Source organism: Nerophis lumbriciformis, linkage group LG14 (assembly GCF_033978685.3).
Source record: "Nerophis lumbriciformis linkage group LG14, RoL_Nlum_v2.1, whole genome shotgun sequence".
In the NCBI taxonomy this organism is placed as follows: Eukaryota; Metazoa; Chordata; class Actinopteri; order Syngnathiformes; family Syngnathidae; genus Nerophis; species Nerophis lumbriciformis.
The window spans coordinates 5,281,324-5,308,950 of record NC_084561.2 but is presented as its reverse complement, the minus strand read 5'-3'; the positions used below and the strand labels follow the sequence as shown (position 1 = coordinate 5,308,950).

The 27,627-nt window shown below is 37.3% G+C and overlaps 6 non-coding genes across 6 annotated transcripts; 2 read left to right on the top strand and 4 right to left on the bottom strand.

Annotated features, from left to right (window-relative positions):
• Positions 1-4,567: 4,567 nt before the first annotated feature.
• On the bottom strand, positions 4,568-4,640 carry trnaa-ugc (transfer RNA alanine (anticodon UGC)). The gene has a single exon. It is a non-coding gene; the product is annotated as a tRNA-Ala (tRNA).
• A 1,807-nt stretch (positions 4,641-6,447) lies between these two features.
• trnaa-ugc (transfer RNA alanine (anticodon UGC)) lies at positions 6,448-6,520 on the bottom strand. Its single transcript has one exon. It is a non-coding gene; the product is annotated as a tRNA-Ala (tRNA).
• Positions 6,521-6,670: 150 nt separating this feature from the next.
• trnaa-ugc (transfer RNA alanine (anticodon UGC)) lies at positions 6,671-6,743 on the bottom strand. The gene has a single exon. It is a non-coding gene; the product is annotated as a tRNA-Ala (tRNA).
• Positions 6,744-9,413: 2,670 nt separating this feature from the next.
• trnaa-agc (transfer RNA alanine (anticodon AGC)) lies at positions 9,414-9,486 on the top strand. Its single transcript has one exon. It is a non-coding gene; the product is annotated as a tRNA-Ala (tRNA).
• Positions 9,487-14,463: 4,977 nt separating this feature from the next.
• trnaa-ugc (transfer RNA alanine (anticodon UGC)) lies at positions 14,464-14,536 on the bottom strand. Its single transcript has one exon. It is a non-coding gene; the product is annotated as a tRNA-Ala (tRNA).
• Positions 14,537-17,015: 2,479 nt separating this feature from the next.
• Positions 17,016-17,088, top strand: trnaa-ugc (transfer RNA alanine (anticodon UGC)). The gene has a single exon. It is a non-coding gene; the product is annotated as a tRNA-Ala (tRNA).
• Positions 17,089-27,627: the final 10,539 nt, after the last annotated feature.

The following is a 27,627-nucleotide window of genomic DNA, read 5'->3' as shown; positions in this document are numbered from 1 at the left end:
CTCCAAATGTTATGTTCTTGACTGTGTTCTTCTTGAAGAAAATCATAGTCTGAATTGTCTTTAGTAAATCCTAATCCTAACTTGAGTCCAAAATCTAAATTGGCTCTAATACTACATTGTTTGCTTTGCATGTGAGCGGTAGCGGCTATCGAAAGAACCAAAACAGTGCTGCCAAGAACCTGATGAACACAATACCGTATTTTCCGCACTATTAGCCGCACCTAAAAACCACAAATTTACTCAAAAGCTGACAGTGCGGCTTTTAACCCGGTGCGCTTTATATATGGATTAATATTACGATTCATTTTCATAAAGTTTCGATCTCGCAACTTCGGTAAACAGCCGCCATCTTTTTTCCCGGTAGAACAGGAAGCGCTTCTTCTTCTACGCAAGCAACCGCCAAGGTAAGCACCCGCCCCCATAGAACAGGAAGCGCTTCTTCTTCTACTGTAAGCAACCACCCGCCCGCGTAGAAGAAGAAAAAGCGCGCGGATATACCGTACGTTTCATTTCCTTTGTGTGTTTACATCTGTAAAGACCACAAAATGGCTCCTACTAAGCGTCAGGGATCCGGTTCATGAAAAGACGCAATCTCTCCATCCGCACACGGATTACTATTTCACAGCAACTGATATTCCTGTGAACCGCACTGTGGATACAACGGGAGCACGTACGGTGAATATTCGCACCACAGGGAATGAGAAGTCATCCTTCACTGTGGTTCTAGCTTGCCATGCTAATGGCCAGAAACTTCCACCCATGGTGATATTCAAAAGGAAGACCTTGCCAAAAGAGACCTTTCCAGCCGGCGTCATCATAAAAGCTAACTCGAAGGGATGGATGAAGAAAAGATGAGCGAGTGGTTAAGGTAAGTTTAAGTTTACGCGAAGAGGCCGGGTGGCTTTTTTCACGCAGCTCTGTCCATGTTGATATACGTATGTTTGTGATTGCACATTTGCGTACATTTTGGGAGTGAACGGTGTTGTTAGAACGCTGGTTTTTAATATATTATTAAAGTTTGACTGACCTATCTGACTGTTTTTTTGACATTCCTTTAGCGCAGTTAGATGCGGCTTACAACACCGGGCGGCTTATAGGTGGACAAAGTTTTGAAATATGCCGTTTAACCCAGGGCGCCTTATGGTGCGGAAAATACGGTACCCCTATTCTCCGGACGCTCCACTGGCTCCCCATCCACCACCGCATGGGAAACAACATCTGCCTGTTGACCCAGTAATGCAGTCATGGACACGCCTGGCATTACCTCAAAGAACTCCTCACACCACAGTATGCATCAAGAAACCTCTGATCCACAAATACTTCGCCCTTCCCCTCTACCTGACGGATAATTCCGACGCTTCTTGATTGATGTGAACGTGGAAAACCAAGCAAGGAGGGCAAAAACATGGGAAGGGGGAGCTATTTGATTAGAGCCTTAGATTGGGCAGATCTAGTTATATTAAATCTGACCAATCTAAGGCGAACATGGAACAAACCGAGCAGTCCAGTTGCAATCAATTGAATGCCCTGAGAATACAATGACCAGGATGAATGAGAACATCCATAAATAATACTCTCTGGAGGTGAAGTCGATACCGGAAAATGTGTACCGAGGACTTCTTTCTACAGGGGAATTGGCTCAAATGGTAGTGGGATCGATGCCCGTGTCCGTCTTGAAATAATCATTGTTTAAAAATGTTTCAACATTATGTACTTGCCTGAAAAAAATACTTCTTGTAGGTGAGGTCGACATTGGAGAACATGTGGTGGCCTTTTGTTTAAATCCTAACCCTAATTTGATACTCAAATATAAGATGGCTCTAATACTAGATTGTTTCCTTTGCATTTGAGCGGTAGCGGCTTTTGAAAGCAACATCACATCCAAAACAGTGCTGCCAAGAACCTGATGAGGGTTCGAAAATATAAACACATTACCCCTATTCTCCGGACGCTCCACTGGCTCCCCATCCACCACCGGATGGAATACACAATCTGCCTGTTGACCCAGTAATGCAGTCATGGACATGCCTCACATTACCGCAAAGAACTCCTCACACCACAATATGCGTCAAGAAACCTCAGATCCACAAACGCCTCTTGATTGACGTGAACGCAAAAACATGGAGGCTATTCAATAGACCCTTAGATTGGGCAGTGCGAGTTAGATTAGATTTGGCCAATTTAAGGCAAACATCGAACAAACCAAATTCTAGCCTTTCAATAAATGGTAGAGCACTTGCTTAGCATGTGAGAGGTAGTGAGATCGATGCCTGCATTCTCCAAAACTTACATTCTTGAACCTGTTCCTCTTGAAATAATCATTGTTTACAATACATTTAGTAAACCCCAACTTCATACTGATATGCTAATAAGAAACCCTAACTTTATTTTAAATAATCCCATATTTAATTTTTTTTAAATTGTTTTAAAGAATTAAAAAAAATTAAAAAAAAGGTTAAAACAAATTAAAAAAATTAAAACAAATTAAAAAATTTAAAAACATTTTTTAAAAATTAAAAAAAATTGAAAATCATTTTTTACCTTGAAAATCATTTTTTACCTTGAAAATCATTTTTTACCTTGAAAATTTTTTTTTACCTTGAAAATCATTTTTAACCTTGAAAAAAAAAATGTACCTTGAAAACATTTTTTTACCTTAAAAATCATTTTTTACCTTGAAAATCTTTTTTTACCTTGAAAAAATGTTTACCTTGAAAAAAAATGTTTACCTTGAAAAAAAAATTTCACCTTGAAAATCATTTTTTTTAACTTGAAAATCATTTTTAACCTTGAAAAAATTTTTTTACCTTGAAAATTATTTTTTACCTTGAAAATCATTTTTTACCTTGAAAATCATGTTTTAACTTAAAATTAATTTTTTAAATTTTTTAAATTTTTTAATTTTTTTTTATTTTTTAAATTTTTTTAATTTTTTTAATTTTTTTAATTTTTTTAATTTTTTTAATTTTTTTAATTTTTTTTATTTTTTTAATTTTTTTTAATTTTTTAATTTTTTTAATTTTTTATTTTTTAAACTTTTTAAAAAAAAAATTAAATTGTTTTACATTTTTTGATGAGGTGGCGACTTGTCCAGGGTGTACCCCGCCTTCCGCCCGATTGTAGCTGAGATAGGCTCCAGCGCCCCCCGCGACCCCAAAGGGAATAAGCGGTAGAAAATGGATGGGATGGATGGATACATCTTTTTATTTATTTTTTATTTTTTTTTATTTAAAAAAAAATTTAATTTTATTTTTTTAAATGTTTTTAAAAAAAAACAACTTTTTTTTATTTTTTTTTAAATTGTTTAAAACATTTTTATTTATTTTTATTTATTTATTTTTATTTTTTAATTTAAAAAAAAAAAAATTTTAAATTAATTTTTTTTTTAAATGTTTTCATTTTTTTTCTTTTTTTTAAATTTTTTTAAATTTGTTAACTTTTTTAAACTTTTTTTAAAAACTTTTTTTTAACTTTTTAAAACTTTTTTTAAAAACTTTTTTTTAAACTTTTTAAAACTTTTTTTTAACTTTAAAAAAAAAAAATTATTCTAACCCTAACCCTAACCCTAACCTTAACCCTAACCCTAACCCTTACCCTAACCCTAACCTTAACCCCAACTCTAACCCTAACCCTAACCCTAACCTTAACCTTAACCCCAACCCTAACCCTAATCCTAACCCTAACCCTAACCCTAACCCTAATCATAACCCTAACCCTAACCCTAACCCTAACTTTAACCCCAACCCTAACCCTAATCCTAACCCTAACCCTAACCCTAACCCTAACCCTAAAAAAAAATATTAATTGTTAAAATTGTTTAAAATTGTTTAAAAATTTTTAAATGTTTTAAAATTGTTTTAAATTGTTTTTAAAAATTTAAAAAAAAGTTAGAACAAATTTTAAAAATGTAAAAAATTAAAAAATGTAAATACATTTTTAAAAAATTTAAAAAATTTGAAAATCATTTTTTACCTTGAAAAACATTTTTTACCTTGAAAATCATTTTTTTTACCTTGAAAATCATTTTTAACCTTGAAAAAAAAAATGTACCTTGAAAATTTTTTTTTACCTTGAAAATCATTTTTTTTACCTTGAAAATCATTTTTAACCTTTGGTGAATGGGGAGTCAGTGGAGCGTCCGGAGAATAGGGGTAATGTGTTCATATTTTCGGACGCCGGCAGTACTGTTTTGCATGTGTTGGAAGGCTCTCACATGCAAAGCAAGCAATGAACAATTTATACTTGGGTTTCAAGCTAGGGTTAGGATTTACTAAATCTAATTTACGCTTTCTGTGCCATCAATCTCACCCATAGTCAATGTGTTCTACACACATGGGTTACAATCAGGTAGACAATGGAAGGATGGGTTACGATCAAGCTCAGGTTGGGGTTTCAATTTGAGCATTAATGCGCTACCTCAAACATGCAAATTAAACAATGTGGTATTAAAGAAAATTTGTATTTGAGTTTCAAGTTTGTATTTGGGTTGAGTACGGAATAGGATTTACTGAATCTAATTCAGCCTTGGGTTATTTTCAAGCGGAACAAGGTTTAAGAACATAATATTTGGAGAATGCGGGTATCGATCCCGCTACCTCTCACATGCAAAGCGAGCGCTCTACCATTTGAGCTAATTCCCCTGTTTGATTAATGGGCCGTTACGCTTTCTGTGACATCAACAACACCCATAGTCAATGTGTTCTACACACATGGGTTACAATCAGGTAGAAAATGTAAGGATGGGTTACAATCAAGCTCAGGTTGGGGGTTCCTCTCCAAGGTTTCTCATAGTCATTCACATTGACGTCCCACTGGGGTGAGTTTTTCCTTGCCCTTATGTGGGCTTTGTACCGAGGATGTCGTTGTGGCTTGTGCAGCCCTTTGAGACACTTGTGATTTAGGGCTATATAAATAAACATTGATTGATTGAGTATTTGAGTTTAGGATTTGCTAAATCCAATGAAGACTATGATTTATTTCAAGAAGAACACGGTCAAGAACATAATTGGAGAATGCGGGCATCTATCCCGCTACCTCTCACATGCTAAGCAAGCGCTCTACCATTTGAGCTAATTGCTAATTGAAACACTGTTCTACACACATGGGTTACAATCAGGTAGAAAATGGATGGATGGGTTACGATCAAGCTCGGGTTGGGGTTTCAATTTAAGGCTTTGGTTTATTAAAACCATTTCAGACTATTCCGTACTCAGCCCAAACACAAGTGGTCTGAAATAGTGTTGATTATCCAAAGTCTCAAATAAGAACCCAAACCCTAACCTTGCATGCAGGAGGAAGTGGGATCGATTGCCGCATTCTTGAAATGTTAGTCTGTTTTGGATTTAGTAAATCCTAACCTAAACTTGAAACTCAAATACAAATTACCTTTTTAAACTACATTGTTTAATTTGCAAGTGAGAGGTAGCGCATCAATGCTTTCATTCTCTGTTGGTATGGTTCCTAACACTGTTCTTCTTGGAGAAAATATGTCTGAAATGGTTTTAATAAACCAAAGCCTTAAATTGAAACCCCAACCCGAGCTTGATCGTAACCCATCCATCCATTTTCTACCTGATTGTAACCCATGTGTGTAGAAAACATGACTCTGGGTGTTGTTGATGTCACAGAAAGCGCAACGGTCACATGCAAATTAAACAATGTAGTATTAAAGCAATTTTGTATTTGAGTTTCAAATTGAGGTTAGGATTTACTAAATCCAATGCAGACTATGATTTATTTCAAGAAGAACACGGTCAAGAACATAATTGGAGAATGTGGGTATCGATCCCGCTACCTCTCGCATGCTAAGCAAGCGCTCTACCATTTGAGCTAATTCCCCCAAACACCGTTGCGCTTTCTGTGTCATCTGTCTCACCCATAGTCAATGTGTTCTACACACATGGGTTACAATCAGGTAGAAAATGGATGGATGGCGACTTGTCCAGGGTGTACCACGCCTTCCGCCCGATTGTAGCTGAGATAGGCTCCAGCCCCCCCCCCCGCGACCTCCAAGAAGAACAGTGTTAGGAACCATACCAACAGAGAATGTTAGTATTAATGCGCTACCTCTCACATGCAAATTAAACAATGTAGTATAAAAAGGTAATTTGTATTGGAGTTTCAAGTTTAGGTTAGGATTTACTAAATCCAAAACAGACTAACATTTCGGGAATGCGGGAATCGATCCCACTTCCTCCTGCATGCAAGGTTAGGGTTTGGGTTCTTATTTGAGACTTTGGATAATCAACACTATTTCAGACCATTTGTATTTGGCTTGAGTACGGAATAGTCTGATATGGTTTTAATAAACCAAAGCCTTAAATTGAAACCCCAACCCAAGGTGGTATTAAAGCAAGTTTGTATTTGAGTTTCAAGTTTAGGTTAGGATTTACTAAATTCAATGCAGACTATGATTTTTTTGAAGAAGAACACGGTCAACATAACATTTGGAGAATGCGGGTATCGATCCCGCTACCTCTCGCATGCAAAGCAAGCGCTCTACCATTTGAGCTAATTCCCCTTTTTAAGTTAAACTTCATTACGCTTTCGGTGACATCTGTTCCACCCATAGTCACTGTCTTCTACACACATGGGTTACAATCAGGTAGAAAATGGATGGATGGGTTACGATCAAGCTCGGGTTGGGGTCAGGGTTTAAGAACATAATATTTGGAGAATGCGGGTATCGATCCCGCTACCTCTCACATGCAAAGCGAGCGCTCTACCATTTGAGCTAATTCCCCTGTTTAATTAATGGGCCGTTACGCTTTCTGTGACATCAACAACACCCATAGTCAATGTGTTCTACACACATGGGTTACAATCAGGTAGAAAATGTAAGGATGGGTTACAATCAAGCTCAGGTTGGGGTTTCAATTTGAGCCTGAGGTTTGTTAAAACCATTTCAGACGTATTTTCTCCAAGAAGAACAGTGTTAGGAACCATACCAACAGAGAATGTTAGCATTAATGTGCTACCTTTTAATAAACTAAAGCCTTAAATTGAAACCCCAACCCGAGCTTGATCGTAACCCATTCATCCATTTTCTACCTGATTGTAACCCATGTGTGTAGAACACATTGACTATGGGTGTTGTTGATGTCACAGAAAGCGCAACTGTGTTTCAGTTGTCGACCTCACCTATAAGAAGTATCATTTTCAGCCAACTACATAATGTTGAAACATAATCAAATAGAATCAGGTTGCCAAACGGGTCGCATGATGGACTTCTAATCCATCGTGTTCTACACACATGGGTTACCGTTACGATTTCTGTGACATCTGTCTCACCCATAGTCAATGTGTTCTACACACATGGGTTACAATCAGGTAGAAAATGGATGGATGGGTTATGATCAAGCTCGGGTTGGGGGTTCAATTTAAGACTTTTTGGTTTATCAAAACCATTTCAGACATATTTTCTCCAAGAAGAACAGTGTTAGGAACCATACCAACAGAGAATGAAAGCATTGATGTGCTACCTCTCACATGCAAATTAAACAATGTAGTATAAAAAGGTAATTTGTATTGGAGTTTCAAGTTTAGGTTAGGATTTACTAAATACAAAACAGACTAACATTTCGGGAATGCGGGAATCGATCCCACTTCCTCCTACATGCAAGGTTAGGGTTTGGGTTCTTATTTGAGACTTTGGGTAATCAACACTATTTCAGACCGTTTGTATTTGGGTTGAGTACAGAATAGGATTTACTGAATCTCATTCAGCCTTGGGTTATTTTTAAGCGGAACAAGGTTTAAGAACATAATATTTGGAGAATGCGGGTATCGATCGCCCTACCTCTCACATGCAAAGCGAGCGCTCTACCATTTGAGCTAATTCCCCTGTTTAATTAATGGGCCGTTACGCTTTCTGTGACATCAACAACACCCATAGTCAATGTGTTCTACACACATGGGTTACAATCAGGTAGTAAATGTAAGGATGGGTTACGATCAAGCTCAGGTTGGGGGTTCAATTTGAGCCTGAGGTTTGTAAAACCATTTCAGACGTATTTTCTCCAAGAAGAACAGTGTTAGGAACCATACCAACAGAGAATGTTAGCATTAATGCGCTACCTTTTAATAAACCAAAGCCTTAAATTGAAACCCCAACCCGAGCTTGATCGTAACCCATCCATCCATTTCTACCTGATTGTAACCCATGTGTGTAGAACACATTGACTATGGGTGTTGTTGATGTCACAGAAAGCGCAACGGTGTTTCAGTTGTCGACCTCACCTATAAGCTTGAAACCCTACCATTTGAGCTAATTCCCCTGTTTGGGTGGTGGACCGTTACACTTTCTGTGACATCAACAACACCCATAGTCAATGTGTTCTACACACATGGGTTACAATCAGGTAGAAAATGGATGGATGGGTTATGATCAAGCTCGGGTTGGGGTTTCAATTTAAGGCTTTGGTTTATTAAAACCATTTTAGACTTTCATTTTCTCCAAGAAGAACAGTGTTAGGAACCATACCAACAGAGAATGAAAGCATTAATGCGCTACCTCTCACATGCAAATTAAACAATGTAGTATAAAAAGGTAATTTGTATTTGAGTTTCAAGTTTAGGTTAGGATTTACTGAATCCAAAACAGACCAACATTTCGGGAATCGATCCCACTTCCTCCTGCATGCAAGGTTAGGGTTTGGGATTTTATTTGAGACTTTGGATAATCAACACTATTTCAGACCATTTGTATTTGGGTTGAGTACAGAATAGGATTTACTGAATCTAATTCAGCCTTGGGTTATTTTCAAGCGGAACAAGGTTTAAGAACACATTATTTGGAGAATGCGGGTATCGATCCCACTACCTCTCACATGCAAATTAAAAAAGGTAGTATTAAAGCAAATTTGTATTTGAGTTTCAAGTTTAGGTTAGGATTTACTAAATTCAATGCAGACTATGATTTTTTTGAAGAAGAACATGGTCAACATGATATTTGGAGAATACGGGTATCGATCCCGCTACCTCTCGCATGCGAAGCAAGCGCTCTACCATTTGAGCTAATTCCCCTGTTTAACTAAACATCGTTACGCTTCCATAGTCAATGTGTTCTACACACATGGGTTACAATCAGGTAGAAAATGGATGGATGGGTTACGATGAAGCTCGGGTTGGGGTTTCAATTTAAGGCTTTGGTTTATTAAAACCGTTTCAGACTTTCATTTTCTCCAAGAAAATGTAAGGATGGGTTACGATAATTGGAGAATGCGGGTATCGATCCCACTACCTCTCACAGGCTAAGCAAGCGCTCTACCATTTGAGCTAATTCCCCTGTTTAAGTAAAGCATCGTTACGCTTTCTGTGACATCAACAACACCCATAGTCAATGTGTTCTACACACATGGGTTACAATCATCCATCCATTTTCTACCTGATGGTAATGGCCCATTAATTAAACAGGGGAATTAGCTCAAATGGTAGAGCGCTTGCTTAGCATGCGAGAGGTAGCGGGATCGATACCCGCATTCTCCAAATATTATGTTCTTAAACCCTGACCCCAACCCGAGGTGGATCGTAACCCATCCATCCATTGTCTACCTGATTGTTACCCATGTGTGTAGAAGACAGACACAAACTTTTTTCAAGAGAAACTGATTAAATACATCAGTTTTGGAGAATGCGGGCATCTATCCCGCTACCTCTCGCATGCTAAGCAAGCGCTCTACCATTTGAGCTAATTCCCCTGTTATATTAACTGACTGTCACCTATTAGGAACCATACCAACAGAGAATGTAAGCATTGATTTGCTACCTCTCACATGCAAATTAAACAATGTAGTATTAAAGCAAATTTGTATTTGAGTTTCAAATTGAGGTTAGGATTTACTAAATCCAATGCAGATTATGATTTATTCCAAGAAGAACACGGTCAAGACAATAATTGGAGAATGCGGGCATCGATCACGCTACCTCTCGCATGCTAAGCAAGCGCTCTACCATTTGAGCTAATTCACCAAAACACTGTTAAGCTTTCTGTGACATCAACAACACCCATAGTCAATGTGTTCTCCATACATGGGTTACAATCAGGTAGAAAATGGATGGATGGGTTACGATCAAGCTCGGGTTGGGGTTTCAATTTAAGGCTTTGGTTTGTTAAAACCATTTCAGACTTTCATTTTCTCCAAGAAGAACAGTGTTAGGAACCATACCAACAGAGAATGAAAGCATTGATGTGCTACCTCTCACATGCAAATTAAACAATGTAGTTTAAAAAGGTAATTTGTATTTGAGTTTCAAGTTTAGGTTAGGATTTACAGAATAGGATTTACTGAATCTAATTCAGCCTTGGGTTATTTTCAAACGGAACAGGGTTTAAGAACATAATATTTGGAGAATGCTGGTATCGATCCCGCTACCTCTCACATGCAAAGCAAGCGCTCTACCATTTGAGCTAATTCCCCTGTTTAATTGTATGGCCGTTACGCTTTCTGAAATAGATTTTATAAACCAAAGTCTCAAATTGGAGTTTGCATGTTCTCCCCGTGACTGCGTGGGTTCCCTCCGGGTACTCCGGCTTCCTCCCACCGCCAAAGACATGCACCTGGGGATAAGTTGATTGGCAACACTAAATGGTCCCTAGTGTGTGAATGTGAGTGTGAATGTTGTCTGTCTATCTGTGTTGGCCCTGTGATGAGGTGGCGACTTGTCCAGGGTGTACCCCGCCTTCTGCCCGAATGCAGCTGAGATAGGCTCCAGCACCCCCAGTTACCCCAAAAGGGAAAAACGGTACAAAATGGATGGATGGAAGTCTCAAATCAAAAGCCCAACCCTAACTTCGCATGCAGGCGATAGTGGGATCAATGCCCGCATTCCCTAAGTGTTATGTTCTTGACCATGTTCTTCTTGAAATAAATCATAGTCTGCATTGGATTTAGTAAATCCTAACCTAAACTCAATCCGAAACTCAAATACAAATTTGCTTTAATACTATATTGTTTAATTTGCATGCGAGAGGTAGCGGCATCAATACCCGTATTCTCCAAAGTTATGTTGACCGTGTTCTTCTTCAAAAAAATCATAGTCTGCATTGAATTTAGTAAATCCTAACCTAAACTTGAAACTCAAATACAAATTTGCTTTAATACCACCTTGTTTAATTTGCATGTGAGAGGTAGCGCATTAATGCTAACATTCTCTGTTGGTGTGGTTCCTAACACTGTTCTTCTTGGAGAAAATACGTCTGAAATGGTTTTAACAAACCTCAGGCTCAAATTGAACCCCCAACCTGAGCTTGATTGTAACCCATCCTTACATTTTCTACCTGATCGTAACCCGTGTGTGTAGAACACATTGACTATGGGTGTTGTTGATGTCACAGAAAGCGTAACGGCCCATTAATTAAACAGGGGATTTAGCTCAAATGGTAGAGCGCTTGCTTTGCATGTGAGAGGTAGCGGGATCGATACCCGCATTCTCCAAATATTATGTTCTTAAACCTTGTTCTGCTTGAAAATAACCCAAGGCTGAATGAGATTCAGTAAATCCTATTCCGTACTCAACCCAAATACAAACTAAATAAGTATAAATACAAATTTTCTTTAATACCACATTGTTTAATTTGCATGTTTGAGGTAGCGCATTAATGCTCAAATTGAACCCCCAACCTGAGCTTGATTGTAAACCATCCTTCCATTGTCTACCTGATTGTAACCCATGTGTGTAGAACACATTGACTATGGGTGTTGTTGATAGCACAGAAAGCGTGACGGTGTTGTTTGTATTGAGCCTTAGATTGGTCAGATCTAATCTAACTAGATCTGACCAATCCAAGGCAAACATGGAACAAACCGAGCAGTCCAGTTGCGATCAGTTGAATGTCCTGAGAATACGATGACCAGGGTGAATGAGAACATCCATAGACAACGCTTCCCGTAGGTGAGGTCGATATCTTCAAGCAGGCGGTGAACACTTCTTTTAGCGGGGGAATTAGCTCAAATGGTAGAGCTCTTGCTTCGCATGCGAGAGGGAGCGGGATCAATACCCGCATTCTCCAAAAGTATTTCCTTAACACTGTTCTTATTGGAAAAAAATATCTTCATCTGAATTAAATCCAATAAATCCTAACCCTTTCTTGAAACTCAAATACAAATTGTTCTACACACATGGGTTACGATCAAGTTAGTGTTGAGATTTTGGTTTATTCAAACTAATTCAGACTATTATTTTTATCTACAATAATAGCATCATGAACAATACCAACAGAGAATATGAGCATTCCCCTGCAGAAAGAAGTGGCCACCGCATGCTTGAAGATATCGACCACACCTACTCGAACGTTGTCTATGGATGTTCTCATTCACCCTGGTCATTTGAGCTAATTCCCCTGTTGACCTGTCAGTCCACCGCATGTTCTCGGATGCATTGATGTCGCTAACTCTCACATGCAAAACAAGCAATCTAGCATTTGACCCAATTTGTATTTGAGTTTCAGGTAAGGGTTTGGATTTACTGAATTTAATTAAGATTTATTTTTTCAATAAGAACAGTGTTAAGGAAATAACATTTGGAGAATGTACCTTGAAACATTTTTTTACCTTGAAAATCATTTTTTACCTTGAAAATCATTTTTAACCTTGAAAAAATTTTTTTACCTTGAAACATTTTTTTTACCTTGAAAATCATTTTTTACCTTGAAAAAAAAAATTCACCTTGAAAAAAAAATGTTACCTTGAAAAAAAAATGTTACCTTGAAAATCATTTGTTTACCTTGAAAATCATTTTTAACCTTGAAAAAAAAAATTTACCTTGAAAAAAATTTTTTCTTTGAAAATCATTTTTTACCTTGAAAATCATTTTTTACCTTGAAAATCATGTTTTAACTTAAAAAAAATTTAATTTTTTAAATTTTTTAAATTTTTTAAATTTTTTAAATTTTTTAAATTTTTTAAATTTTTTAAATTTTTTAATTTTTTTTAATTTTTTTAATTTTTTTAATTTTTTTAATTTTTTTTAATTTTTTAAACTTTTTAAAAAAAATTGAAATTGTTTCACTTTTTATTTTTTATTTTTTTGTTTGTTTTAATGTAAATTTTTTTTTTTTTTTTTTTTTTTAATTTAAAAAAAAAATTAAAAAATGTTTTCATTTTTTTTTTTTTTTTTAATGTTTTAATTTTTTTTTTTAATTTAAATTTTTTTTTAAATGTTTTAAATTTTTTTTTAATTTTTTTAAAAATTAAAAAAAAAAATTAAAAAATTTTTTAATTTTAATTTTATTTTATTTGTTTTAATTTTTTTTTATTTATTTTGTATTTTTTTTTTTTTTTTTTTAAATGTTTTAACTTTTTTTTAACTTTTTTAAACTTTTTTAAACTTTTTTAAACTTTTTTAAACTTTTTTAAACTTTTTAAAAACTTTTTTAAAACTTTTTTAAAACTTTTTTAAAACTTTTTTAAAACTTTTTTTAAACTTTAAAATTTTTTTTTTACCCTAACCCTAATCCTAACCCTAACCCTAACCCTAACCCTAACCCTAACCTTAATCCTAACCCTAACCCTAACCTTAACCCGAACCCTAACCCTAACTCTAACCCTAACCCTAACCCTAACCCTAACCCTAACCCTAACCCTAACCCTAATCTTAACCCTAACCCTAACCCTAACTCTAACCCTAACCCTAACCCTAAACCTAACCCTAACCCTAATCTTAACCCTAACCCTAACCCTAATCCTAACCCTAACCCTAAAAAAAAATATTAATTGTTAAAATTGTTTAACATTTTTTAAATTTTTTAAAATTGTTTTAAATTGTTTTAAAAAATTAAAAAAAAGTTAAAACAAATTTTAAAAATAAAAAAAAATTTAAAAATTTAAATACATTTTTTAAAAATTAAAAAAATTTGAAAATCATTTTTTATCTTGAAAAAAATGTTTTACCTTGAAAATCTTTTTTTTACCTTGAAAATCATTTTTAACCTTGAAAAAAAAATGTACCTTGAAAAATTTTTTTTACCTTGAAAATCATTTTTTTTACCTTGAAAATCATTTTTAACCTTTGGTGGATGGGGAGTCAGTGGAGCGTCCGGAGAATAGGGGTAAAGTGTTCATATTTTCGGACGCCGGCAGTACTGTTTTGCATGTGTTGGAAGGCTCTCACATGCAAAGCAAACAATGAACAATTTATACTTGGGTTTCAAGCTAGGGTTAGGATTTACTAAATCTAATTTACGCTTTCTGTGCCATCAATCTCACCCATAGTCAATGTGTTCTACACACATGGGTTACAATCAGGTAGACAATGGAAGGATGGGTTACAATCAAGCTCAGGTTGGGGGTTCAATTTGAGCATTAATGCGCTACCTCAAACATGCAAATTAAACAATGTGGTATTAAAGAAAATTTGTATTTGAGTTTCAAGTTTGTATTTGGGTTGAGTACGGAATAGGATTTACTGAATCTAATTCAGCCTTGGGTTATTTTCAAGCGGAACAAGGTTTAAGAACATAATATTTGGAGAATGCGGGTATCGATCCCGCTACCTCTCACATGCAAAGCGAGCGCTCTACCATTTGAGCTAATTCCCCTGTTTGGTTAATAGACCGTTACGCTTTCTGTGACATCAACAACACCCATAGTCAATGTGTTCTACACACATGGGTTACAATCAGGTAGAACATGGAAGGATGGGTTACAATCAAGCTCAGGTTGGGGGTTCAATTTGAGCCTGAGGTTTGTTAAAACCATTTCAGACGTATTTTCTCCAAGAAGAACAGTGTTAGGAACCATACCAACAGAGAATGTTAGCATTAATGCGCTACCTCTCACATGCAAATTAAACAATGTAGTATTAAAGCAAATTTGTATTTGAGTTCAGGTTCGGATTTACTAAATCCAATGCAGACTATGATTTATTTCAAGAAGAACACAGTCAAGAACATAATTGGAGAATGCGGGCATCGATCACGCTACCTCTCACATGCTAATAAGCAAGCGCTCTACCATTTGAGCTAATTCCCCTGATTTGGTCACTTTGTTCTACACACATGGGTTACAATCAGGTAGAAAATGGATGGATGGGTTACGATCAAGTTCGGGTTGGGGGTTCAATTTAAGGCTTTGGTTTATTAAAACCATTTCAGACTTTCATTTTCTTCAAGAAGAACAGTGTTAGGAACCATACCAACAGAGAATGAAAGCATTGATGCGCTACCTCTCACTTGCAAATTAAACAATGCAGTATAAAAAGGTCATTTGTATTTGAGTTTCAAGTTTAGGTTAGGATTTACTAAATCCAAAACAGACTACCATTTCGAGAATGCGGGAATCGATTCCACTTCCTCCTGCATGCAAGGTTAGGGTTTGGGTTCTTATTTGAGACTTTGGATAATCAACACTATTTCAGAACATTTGTATTTGGGTTGAGTACAGAATAGTCTGAAATGGTTTTAATAAACCAAAGCCTTAAATTGAAACCCAAACCCGAGCTTGATCGTAACCCATCCATCCATTTTCTACCTGATTGTAACCCATGTGTGTAGAACACACACAATCAGGTAGAAAATGGATGGATGGGTTACGATCAAGCTCGGGTTGGGGTTTCAATTTAAGGCTTTGGTTTATTAAAACCATTTCAGACTTTTATTTTCTCCAAGAAGAACAGTGTTAGGAACCATACCAACAGAGAATGTTAGCATTGATGTGCTACCTCTCACATGCAAATTAAACAATGTGGTTTTAAAGCAAATTTGTATTTGAGTTTCAAGTTTAGGTTAGGATTTACTAAATCTAATGCAGACTATGATTTTTTTCAAGAAGAACACGGTCAAGAACATAATTGGAGAATGCAGGCATCGATTTTAATAAACCAAAGCCTTGAATTGAAACCCCAACCCGAGCTTGATCGTAACCCATCTATCCATTTTCTACCTGATTGTAACCCATGTGTGTAGAACACATTGACTATGGGTGTTGTTGATGTCACAGAAAGTGTAACGGTCCACCATCCGGGTGAGACAGATGTCACAGAAAGCGCAACGGTGTTTCACCCAAACAGGGGAATTAGCTCAAATGGTAGAGCGCTTGCTTAGCATGCGAGAGGTAGCGGGATCGATGCCCGCATTCTCCAATTATGTTCTTGACCGTGTTCTTCTTTAAATAAATCATAGTCTGCATTGGATTTAGTAAATCCTGACCTAAACTCAAATACAAATTTGCTTTAATACTATAATGTTTAATTTGCATGTGAGAGTTAGCACATCATAGCTTTCATTCTCTGTTGGTATGGTTCCTAACACGTGACAGCCAAGCAATATAACAGGGGAATTAGCTCAAATGGTAGAGCGCTTGCTTAGCATGCGAGAGGTAGCGGGATCGATACCCGTATTCTCCAAATGTTATGTTGACCGTGTTCTTCTTCAAAAAAATCATAGTCTGCATTGAATTTAGTAAATCCTAACCTAAACTTGAAACTTAAATACAAATTTGCTTTAATACTACATTGTTTAATTTGCATGTGAGAGGTAGCGCATTAATGCTAACATTCTCTGTTGGTATGGTTCCTAACACTGTTCTTCTTGGAGAAAATACGTCTGAAATGGTTTTAATAAACCTAAGGCTCAAATTGAACCCCCAACATCATTCACCCTGGTCATCGTATTCTCAGGACATTCAACTGATCGCAACTGGACTGCTCGGTTTGTTCCATGTTCGCTTTAGATTGGTCAGATCTAGCTAGATTGGTCAGATCTAGTTAGATTAGATCCAACCAATCTAAGGCTCAGTACAAAAAAACCACAGTGGAGTGTCCGGAGAGTACCATTTGAGCTAATTCCCCTGTTTAGGTGAAACACTGTTACTCTTTTCTGGTTCCTAACACTGTTCTTCTTGGAGAAAATACGTCTGAAATGGTTTTAATAAACCTCAGGCTCAAATTGAACCCCCAACCTGAGCTTGATTGTAACCCATCCTTACATTGTCTACCTGATTGTAACCCATGTGTGTAGAACACATTAACTATGGGTGTTGTTGATGTCACAGAAAGCATAACAGTCTACTAACAAAACAGGGGAATTAGCTCAAATGGTAGAGCGCTCGCTTTGCATGTGAAAGGTAGCGGGATCGATCCCCGCATTCTCCAAAAATTATGTTCTTAAACCCTGACCCCAACCCGAGCTTGATCGTAACCCATCCATCCATTTTCTACCTGATTGTAACCCATGTGTGTAGTACACATTGACTATGGGTGTTGTTGATGTCACATAAAGCGCAACGGTGGGGAATTAGCTCAAATGGTAGAGCGCTTGCTTTGCATGTGAAAGGTAGCGGGATCGATGCCCGCATCCTCCAATTTTGTTCTTGACCGTGTTCTTCTTGAAATAAATCATAGTCTGCATTGGATTTAGTAAATCCTAACCTCAATCCTAAACTCAAATACAAATTTGCTTTAATACTACATTGTTTAATTTGCATGTGAGAGGTAGCACATCATAGCTTTCATTCTCTGTTGGTATGGTTCCTAACACGTGACAGTCAAGCAATTTAACAGGGGAATTAGCTCAAATGGTAGAGCGCTTGCTTAGCATGTGAGAGGTAGCGGGATCGATACCCGCATTCTCCAAATGTTATGTTGACTGTGTTCTTGTTCAAAAAAATCATAGTCTGCATTGAATTTAGTAAATCCTAACCTAAACTTGAAACTCAAATACAAACTTGCTTTAATACCACCTTGTTTAATTTGCATGTGAGAGGTAGCGCATTAATGCTAACATTCTCTGTTGGTATGGTTCCTAACACTGTTCTTCTTGGAGAAAATTGCAAACTAAACACATTGACTATGGGAGAGATTGATGGGACAAAGGTGTTGTACTGAAAGAGGGGAATTAGCTCAAATGGTAGAGCGCTTGCTTAGCATGCGAGAGGTAGCGGGATCGATGCCTGCATTCTCCAAAACTGATGTTTTTAATCTGTTTCTCTTGAAAAAAGTTTTGTCTGAAAGTTTGAGTAAACACCAACCTCAGATTCATAACCTTATAAAATAAACCACCAACAGAGAATGTTAGCATTAATGCGCTACCTCTCACATGCAAATTAAACAATGTAGTATTAAAGCAAATTTGTATTTGAGTTTCAAGTTTAGGTTAGGATTTACTAAATTCAATGCAGACTATGATTTTTTTTGAAGAAAAACATGGTCAACATAACATTTGGAGAATGCGGGTATCGATCCCGCTACCTCTCGCATGCGAAGAAAGCGCTCTACCATTTGAGCTAATTCCCCTGTTTAAGTAAAACATCGTTACGCTTTCTGTGACATCAACAACACCCAGAGTCATGTGTTCTACACACATGGGTTACAATCAGGTAGAAAATGTAAGGATGGGTTACGATCAAGCTCGGGTTGGGGTTTCAATTTAAGGCTTTGGTTTTATTAAAACCATTTCAGACTTTTATTTTCTCCAAGAAGAACAGTGTTAGGAACCATACCAACAGAGAATGTTAGCATTAATGCGCTACCTCTCACATGCAAATTAAACAATGTGGTATAAAAAGGTAATTTGTATTTGAGTTTCAAGTTTAGGTTAGGATTTACTAAATCCAAAACAGACTAACATTTCGGGAATGCGGGAATCGATCCCACTTCCTCCTGCATGCAAGGTTAGGGTTTGGGTTCTTATTTGAGACTTTGGATAATCAACACTATTTCAGACCACTTGTATTTGGGTTGAGTACAGAATAGGATTTACTGAATCTCATTCAGCGTTGGGTTATTTTCAAGCAGAACAAGGTTTAAGAACATCTCACATGCAAAGCAAGCGCTCTACCATTTGAGCTAATTCCCCTGTTTAATTGTATGGCCGTTACGCTTTCTGAAATAGATTTTATAAACCAAAGTCTCAAATTGGAGTTTGCATGTTCTCCCCGTGACTGCGTGGGTTCCCTCCGGGTACTCCGGCTTCCTCCCACCTCCAAAGACATGCACCTGGGGATAAGTTGATTGGCAACACTAAATGGTCCCTAGTGTGTGAATGTGAGTGTGAATGTTGTCTGTCTATCTGTGTTGGCCCTGTGATGAGGTGGCGACTTGTCCAGGGTGTACCCCGCCTTCTGCCCGAATGCAGCTGAGATAGGCTCCAGCACCCCCAGCGACCCCAAAAGGGAAAAACGGTACAAAATGGATGGATGGAAGTCTCAAATCAAAAGCCCAACCCTAACTTAGCCTGCAGGCGATAGCGGGATCAATACCCGCATTCCCTAAGTGTTATGTTCTTGACCATGTTCTTCTTGAAATAAATCATAGTCTGCATTGGATTTAGTAAATCCTAACCTGAACTCAATCCGAAACTCAAATACAAATTTGCTTTAATACTATATTGTTTAATTTGCATGCGAGAGGTAGCGGCATCGATACCCGTATTCTCCAAATGTTATGTTGACCGTGTTCTTCTTAAAAAAAAATCATAGTCTGCATTGAATTTAGTAAATCCTAACCTAAACTTGAAACTCAAATACAAACTTGCTTTAATACCACCTTGTTTAATTTGCATGTGAGAGGTAGCGCATTAATGCTAACATTCTCTGTTGGTATGGTTCCTAACACTGTTCTTCTTGGAGAAAATACGTCTGAAATGGTTTTAACAAACCTAAGGCTCAAATTGAACCCCCAACCTGAGCTTGATTGTAACCCATCCTTACATTTTCTACCTGATCGTAACCCATGTGTGTAGAACACATTGACTATGGGTGTTGTTGATGTCACAGAAAGCGTAACGGCCCATTAATTAAACGGGGGAATTAGCTCAAATGGTAGAGCGCTTGCTTTGCATGTGAGAGGTAGCGGGATCGATACCCGTATTCTCCAAAAATTATGTTCTTAAACCCTGACCCCAACCCGAGCTTAATCGTAACCATCCATCCATTTTTTACCTGATTGTAACCCATGTGTGTAGAAGACATACACAAACTTTTTTCAAGAGAAACTGATCATCTGTTAGGAACCATACCAACAGAGAATGAAAGCTATGATGTGCTACCTCTCACATGCAAATTAAACAATGTAGTATTAAAGCAAATTTGTATTTGAGTTTCGGATATACTAAATCCAATGCAGACTATGATTTATTTCAAGAAGAACACGGTCAAGAACATAATTGGAGAATGCGGGCATCGATCCCGCTACCTCTCACATGCTAAGCAAGCGCTCTACCACTTGAGCTAATTCCCCTGCTTAGTTGATGGGCGGTTACGCTTTCTGTGACATCAACAACACCCATAGTCAATGTGTTCTACACACATGGGTTACAATCAGGTAGAAAATGTAAGGATGGGTTACAATCAAGCTCAGGTTGGGGGTTCAATTTGAGCCTGAGGTTTGTTAAAACCATTTCAGACGTATTTTCTCCAAGAAGAACAGTGTTAGGAACCATACCAACAGAGAATGTTAGCATTAATGCACTACCTCTCACATGCAAATTAAACAATGTAGTATTAAAGCAAATTTGTATTTGAGTTTCAAATTGAGGTTAGGATTTACTAAATTCAATGCAGACTATGATTTATTTCAAGAAGAACACGGTCAAGAACATAATTGGAGAATGCGGGTATCGATCCCGCTACCTCTCACATGCTAAGCAAGCGCTCTACTATAATTTTAATTAAAAATGTTTTCGACCCATAGTCACTGTCTTCTACACACATGGGTTACAATCAGGTAGATAATGGATGGATGGGTTACGATCAAGCTCGGTTTGGGGTCAGGGTTCAAGAACATAATATTTGGAGAATGCGGGTATCGATCCCGCTACCTCTCACATGCAAAGCAAGCGCTCTGCCATTTGAGCTAATTCCGCTGTTTAGTTAATGGGCCGTTACGCTTTCTGTGACATCAACAACACCCATAGTCGCTGTCTTCTACACACATGGGTTACAATCAGGTAGAAAATGGAAGGATGGGTTACAATCAAGCTCAGGTTGGAGTTTCAATTTGAGCCTTAGGTTTGTTAAAACCATTTCAGACGTATTTTCTCCAAGAAGAACAGTGTTAGGAACCATACCAACAGAGAATGTTAGCATTAATGCGCTACCTCTCACATGTAAATTAAACAAGGTGGTATTAAAGCAAATTTGTATTTGAGTTTCAAGTTTAGGTTAGGATTTACTAAATTCAATGCAGACTATGATTTTTTTGAAGAAGAACATGGTCAACATAACATTTGGAGAATACGGGAATCGATCCCGCTACCTCTCGCATGCGAAGCAAGCACTCTACCATTTGAGATAATTCCCCTGTTTAAGTAAATAAATAATAGTCTGCATTGAATTTAGTAAATCCTAACCTAAACTTGAAACTCAAATACAAATTTGCTTTAATACTACATTGTTTAATTTGCATGTGAGAGGTAGCGCATTAATGCTAACATTCTCTGTTGGTATGGTTCCTAACACTGTTCTTCTTGGAGAAAATACGTCTGAAATGGTTTTAACAAACCTCAGGCTCAAATTGAACCCCCAACCTGAGCTTGATTGTAACCCATCCTTACATTTTCTACCTGATTGTAACCCATGTGTGTAGAACACATTGACTATGGGTGTTGTTGATGTCACAGAAAGTGTAACGGCCCATTACTTAAACAGGGGAATTAGCTCAAATGGTAGAGCGCTTGCTTTTCTCTCGCATGCTAAGCAAGCGTTCTACCATTTGAGCTAATTCCCCTTTTATATTAACTGACTGTCACCTGTTAGGAACCATACCAACAGAGAATGTAAGCATTGATTTGCTACCTCTCACATGCAAATTAAACAATGTAGTATTAAAGCAAATTTGTATTTGAGTTTCAAATTGAGGTTAGGATTTACTAAATCCAATGCAGACTATGATTTATTTCAAGAAGAACACGGTCAAGAACATAATTGGAGAATGCAGGCATCGATTTTAATAAACCAAAGCCTTGAATTGAAACCCCAACCCGAGCTTGATCGTAACCCATCCATCCATTTTCTACCTGATTGTAACCCATGTGTGTAGAACACATTGACTATGGGTGTTGTTGATGTCACAGAAAGTGCAACGGTCCCCCGCCCAAACAGGGGAATTAGCTCAAATGGTAGAGCGCTTGCTTAGCATGTGAGAGGTAGCGGGATCGATGCCCGCATTCTCCAATTATGTTCTTGACCGTGTTCTTCTTGAAATAAATCATAGTCTGCATTGGATTTAGTAAATCCTAACCTAAACTCAAATACAAATGTGCTTTAATACTATATTGTTTAATTTGCATGTGAGAGGTAGCACATCATAGCTTTCATTCTCTGTTGGTATGGTTCCTAACACGTGACAGCCAAGTAATAAAACAGGGGAATTAGCTCAAATGGTAGAGCGCTTGCTTAGCATGTGAGAGGTAGCGGGATCGATGCCCGCATTCTCCAATTATGTTCTTGACCGTGTTCTTCTTGAAATAAATCATAGTCTGCATTGGATTTAGTAAATCCTAACCTAAACTCAAATACAAATGTGCTTTAATACTATATTGTTTAATTTGCATGTGAGAGGTAGCACATCATAGCTTTCATTCTCTGTTGGTATGGTTCCTAACACGTGACAGCCAAGCAATAAAACAGGGGAATTAGCTCAAATGGTAGAGCACTTGCTTAGCATGTGAGAGGTAGCGGGATCGATGCCCGCATTCTTCAATTATGTTCTTGACCGTGTTCTTCTTGAAATAAATCATAGTCTGCATTGGATTTAGAAAATCCTAACCTAAACTCCATCCTAAACTCAAATACAAATTTGCTTTAATACTATATTGTTTAATTTGCATGTGAGAGTTAGCACATCATAGCTTTCATTCTCTGTTGGTATGGTTCCTAACACGTGACAGCCAAGCAATATAACAGGGGAATTAGCTCAAATGGTAGAGTGCTTGCTTAGCATGCGAGAGGTAGCGGGATCGATACCCGTATTCTCCAAATGTTATGTTGACCGTGTTCTTCTTCAAAAAAATCATAGTCTGCATTGAATTTAGTAAATCCTAACCTAAACTGGAAACTCAAATACAAATTTGCTTTAATACCACCTTATTTAATTTGCATGTGAGAGGTAGCGCATTAATGCTAATATTCTCTGTTGGTATGGTTCCTAACACTGTTCTTCTTGGAGAAAATACGTCTGAAATGGTTTTAACAAACCTCAGGCTCAAATTGAACCCCCAACCTGAGCTTGATTGTAACCCATCCTTACATTTTCTACCTGATTGTAACCCATGTGTGTAGAACACATTGACTATGGGTGTTGTTGATGTCACAGAAAGCGTAACGGTCTACTAACTACCAACAGAGAATGAAAGCATTGATGTGCTACCTCTCACATGCAAATTAAACAATGTAGTATAAAAAGGTAATTTGTATTTGAGTTTCAAGTTTAGGTTAGGTTTTAGTAAATCCAAAACAGACTAACATTTCGGGAATGCGGGAATCGATCCCACTTCCTCCTGCATGCAAGGTTAGGGTTTGGGTTCTTATTTGAGACTTTGGATAATCAACACTATTTCAGACCATTTGTATTTGGGTTGAGTACGGAATAGTCTGAAATGGTTTTAATAAACCAAAGCCTTAAATTGAAACCCCAACCCGAGCTTGATTGTAACCCATCCATCCATTTTCTACCTGATTGGAACCCATGTGTGTAGAACACATGACTCTGGGTGTTGTTGATGTCACAGAAAGCGCAACGGTGTTTCACCCAAACAGGGGAGTTAGCTCAAATGTTAGAGCGCTTGCTTAGCATGTGAGAGGTAGAGGGATCAATACCCGCATTCTCCAAAAATTATGTTCTTAAACCTTGACCCCAACCCGAGCTTGATCGTAACCCATCCATCCATTTTCTACCTGATTGTAACCCATGTGTGTAGAAAATGTAAGGATGGGTTACAATCAAGCTCAGGTTGGGTTTTCAATTTGAGCCTTAGGTTTATTAAAACCATTTCAGACGTATTTTCTCCAAGAAGAACAGTGTTAGGAACCATACCAACAGAGAATGTTAGCATTCATTTGCTAGCTCTCACATGCAAATTAAACAATGTGGTATTAAAGCAAGTTTGTATTTGAGTTTCAAGTTGAGGTTACGATTTACTGAATACACTGCAGACTGTGTTTTTTTGAAAAAGAACACTGTCTATGCAATATTTGGAGAATGCGGGCATCGATCCCGCTACCTCTCGCATGCTAAGCAAGCGCTCTACCATTTGAGCTAATTCCCCTGTTTAAGTAAAACATCGTTACGCTTTCTGTGACATCAACAACACCCATAGTCACTGTCTTCTACACACATGGGTTACAATCAGGTAGAAAATGGATGGATGGGTTACAATCAAGCTCAGGTTGGGGTTTCAATTTGAGCCTTAGGTTTGTTAAAACCATTTCAGACGTATTTTCCCCAAGAAGAACAGTGTTAGGAACCATACCAACAGAGAATGTTAGCATTAATGCGCTACCTCTCACATGCAAATTAAACAATGTAGTATTAAAGCAAATTTGTATTTGAGTTTCAAGTTTAGGTTAGGATTTACTAAATTCAATGCAGACTATGATTTTTTTGAAGAAGAACACGGTCAACATAATATTTGGAGAATGCAGGTATCGATCCCGCTACCTCTCGCATGCTAAGCAAGCGCTCTACCATTTGAGCTAATTCCCCTGTTTAAGTAAAACATCGTTACGCTTTCTGTGACATCAACAACACCCGTAGTCACTGTCTTCTACACACATGGGTTACAATCAGGTAGAAAATGGAAGGATGGGTTACGATCAAGCTCAGGTTGGGGGTTCAATTTGAGCCTTAGGTTTGTTAAAACCATTTCAGACGTATTTTCTCCAAGAAGAACAGTGTTAGGAACCATACCAACAGAGAATGTTAGCATTAATGCGCTACTTCTCACATGCAAATTAAACAAGGTGGTATTAAAGCAAATTTGTATTTGAGTTTCAAGTTTAGGTTAGGATTTACTAAATTCAATGCAGACTATGATTTTTTTGAAGAAGAACACGGTCAACATAACATTTGGAGAATACGGGTATCGATCCCGCTACCTCTCACATGCGAAGCAAGCGCTCTACCATTTGAGCTAATTCCCCTGTTTCATTCATGGGCCGTTACGCTTTCTGTGACATCAACAACACCCATAGTCAATGTGTTCTACACACATGGGTTACAATCAGGTAGAAAATGTAAGGATGGGTTACGATCAAGCTCAGGTTGGGGGTTCAATTTGAGCCTTAGGTTTGTTAAAACCATTTCAGACGTATTTTCTCCAAGAAGAACAGTGTTAGGAACCATACCAACAGAGAATGTTAGCATTAATGCGCTACCTTTTAATAAACCAAACTCTTAAATTGAAACCCCAACCCGAGCTTGATCGTAACCCATCCATCCATTTTCTACCTGATTATAACCCATGTGTGTAGAACACATTGACTATGGGTGTTGTTGATGTCACAGAAAGCGCAACGGTGTTCTCAGTTGTCGACCTCACTTATAAGAAGTATCATTTTCAGCCAACTACATAATGTTGAAACATAATCAAATAGAATCAGGTTGCCAAACGGGTCGCTTTCATTCTCTGTTGGTATGGTTCCTAACAGGTGACAGCCAAGTAATATAACAGGGGAATTAGCTCAAATGGTAGAGTGCTTGCTTAGCATACACTCTACTTAGCACTCGATGCCCGTATTCTCCAAATGTTATGTTGACTGTGTTCTTCTTCAAAAAAATCATAGTCAGGATTGAATTTAGTTAATCCTAACCTAAATTTGAAACTCAAATACAAATTTGCTTTAATACTACATTGTTTAATTTGCATGTGAGAGGTAGCACATCAATGCTAACATTCTCTGTTGGTATGGTTCCTAACACTGTTCTTCTTGGAGAAAATACGTCTGAAATGGTTTTAACAAACCTAAGGCTCAAATTGAACCCCCAACCTGAGCTTGATTGTAACCCATCCTTACATTTTCTACCTGATGGTAACCCATGTGTGTAGAAGACAGTGACTATGGGTGTTGTTGATGTCACAGAAAGCGCAACGGTGCTTCACCCAAACAGGGGAATTAGCTCAAACAGTACTGCCGGCGTCCGAAAATATGAACACATTACCCCTATTCTCCGGACGCTCCACTGACTCCCCATCCACCAAAGGTTAAAAATGATTTTCAAGGTAAAAAAATGATTTTCAAGGTAACAAAAAATTTTCAAGGTAAATTTTTTTTTTTCAAGGTTAAAAATGATTTTCAAGGTAAAAAAATGATTTTCAAGGTAAAAAAAATTTTTCAAGGTAAAAAATGATTTTCAATTTTTTTTTTTTTTTTAATGTTTTTAAATTTTTAAATTTTTTTTCATTTTTAAAACTTGTTTTAACTTTTTTTTAAATTTTTTTAATTTTTTTTATATAATTCAAAACAATTTAAAAAAAATTTAATTTTTTTAAACAATTTTAACAATTAATATTTTTTTTTAGGGTTAGGGTTAGGGTTAGGGTTAGGGTTAGGGTTAAGATTAGGGTTAGAGTTAGGTTTAGGGTTAGGGTTAGGGTTAGGTTTAGGGTTAGGGTTAGGTGTTGAGGGTTAGGGTTAGGTTTAGGGTTAAGATTAGGGTTAGGGTTAGGGTTAGGGTTAGGTTTAGGGTAAAACATTTTTTTAAAAGTTAAAAAAAGTAAGGGTTAGGGTTAGGTTTACAGAAAACGTATCGGCCCATTAATTGAACAGGGGAATTATCTCAAATGTTAGAGCGCTTGCTTTGCATGTGAGAGGTAGCGGGATCGATACCCGCATTCTCCAAAAATTATGTTCTTAAACCCTTGTATTTGAGTTTCAAGTTTAGGTTAGGATTTACTAAATTCAATGCAGACTATTATTTTTTTGTAGAAGAACACAGTCATTATAACATTTGGAGAATACGGGTATGGATCCCGCTACCTCTCACATGCTAAGCAAGCGCTCTACCATTTGAGCTAATTCCCCTATTATATTGCTTGGCTGTCACGTGTTAGGAACCATACCAACAGAGAATGAAAGCTATGATGTGCTACCTCTCACATGCAAATTAAACAATGTAGTATTAAAGCAAATTTGTATTTGAGTTTAGGATGGGTTCAGGTTAGGATTTACTAAATCCAATGCAGACTATGATTTATTTCAAGAAGAACACGGTCAAGAACATAATTGGAGAATGCGGGCATCGATCCCGCTACCTCTCGCATGCTAAGCAAGCGCTGTACCATTTGAGCTAATTCCCCTGTTTAGTTAGTAGACTGTTACGCTTTCTGTGACATCAACAACACCCATAGTCAATGTGTTCTACACACATGGGTTACAATCAGGTAGAAAATGTAAGGATGGGTTACAATCAAGCTCAGGTTGGGGGTTCAATTTGAGTCTTAGGTTTGTTAAAACCATTTCAGACGTATTTTCTCCAAGAAGAACAGTGTTAGGAACCATACCAACAGAGAATGTTAGCATTAATGCGCTACCTCTCACATGCAAATTAAACAATGTGGTGTTAAAGCAAATTTGTATTTGAGTTTCAAGTTTAGGTTAGGATTTACTAAATTCAATGCAGACTATGATTTTTTTGAAGAAGAACACGGTCAACACAACATTTGGAGAATACGGGTATCGATCCCGCTACCTCTCG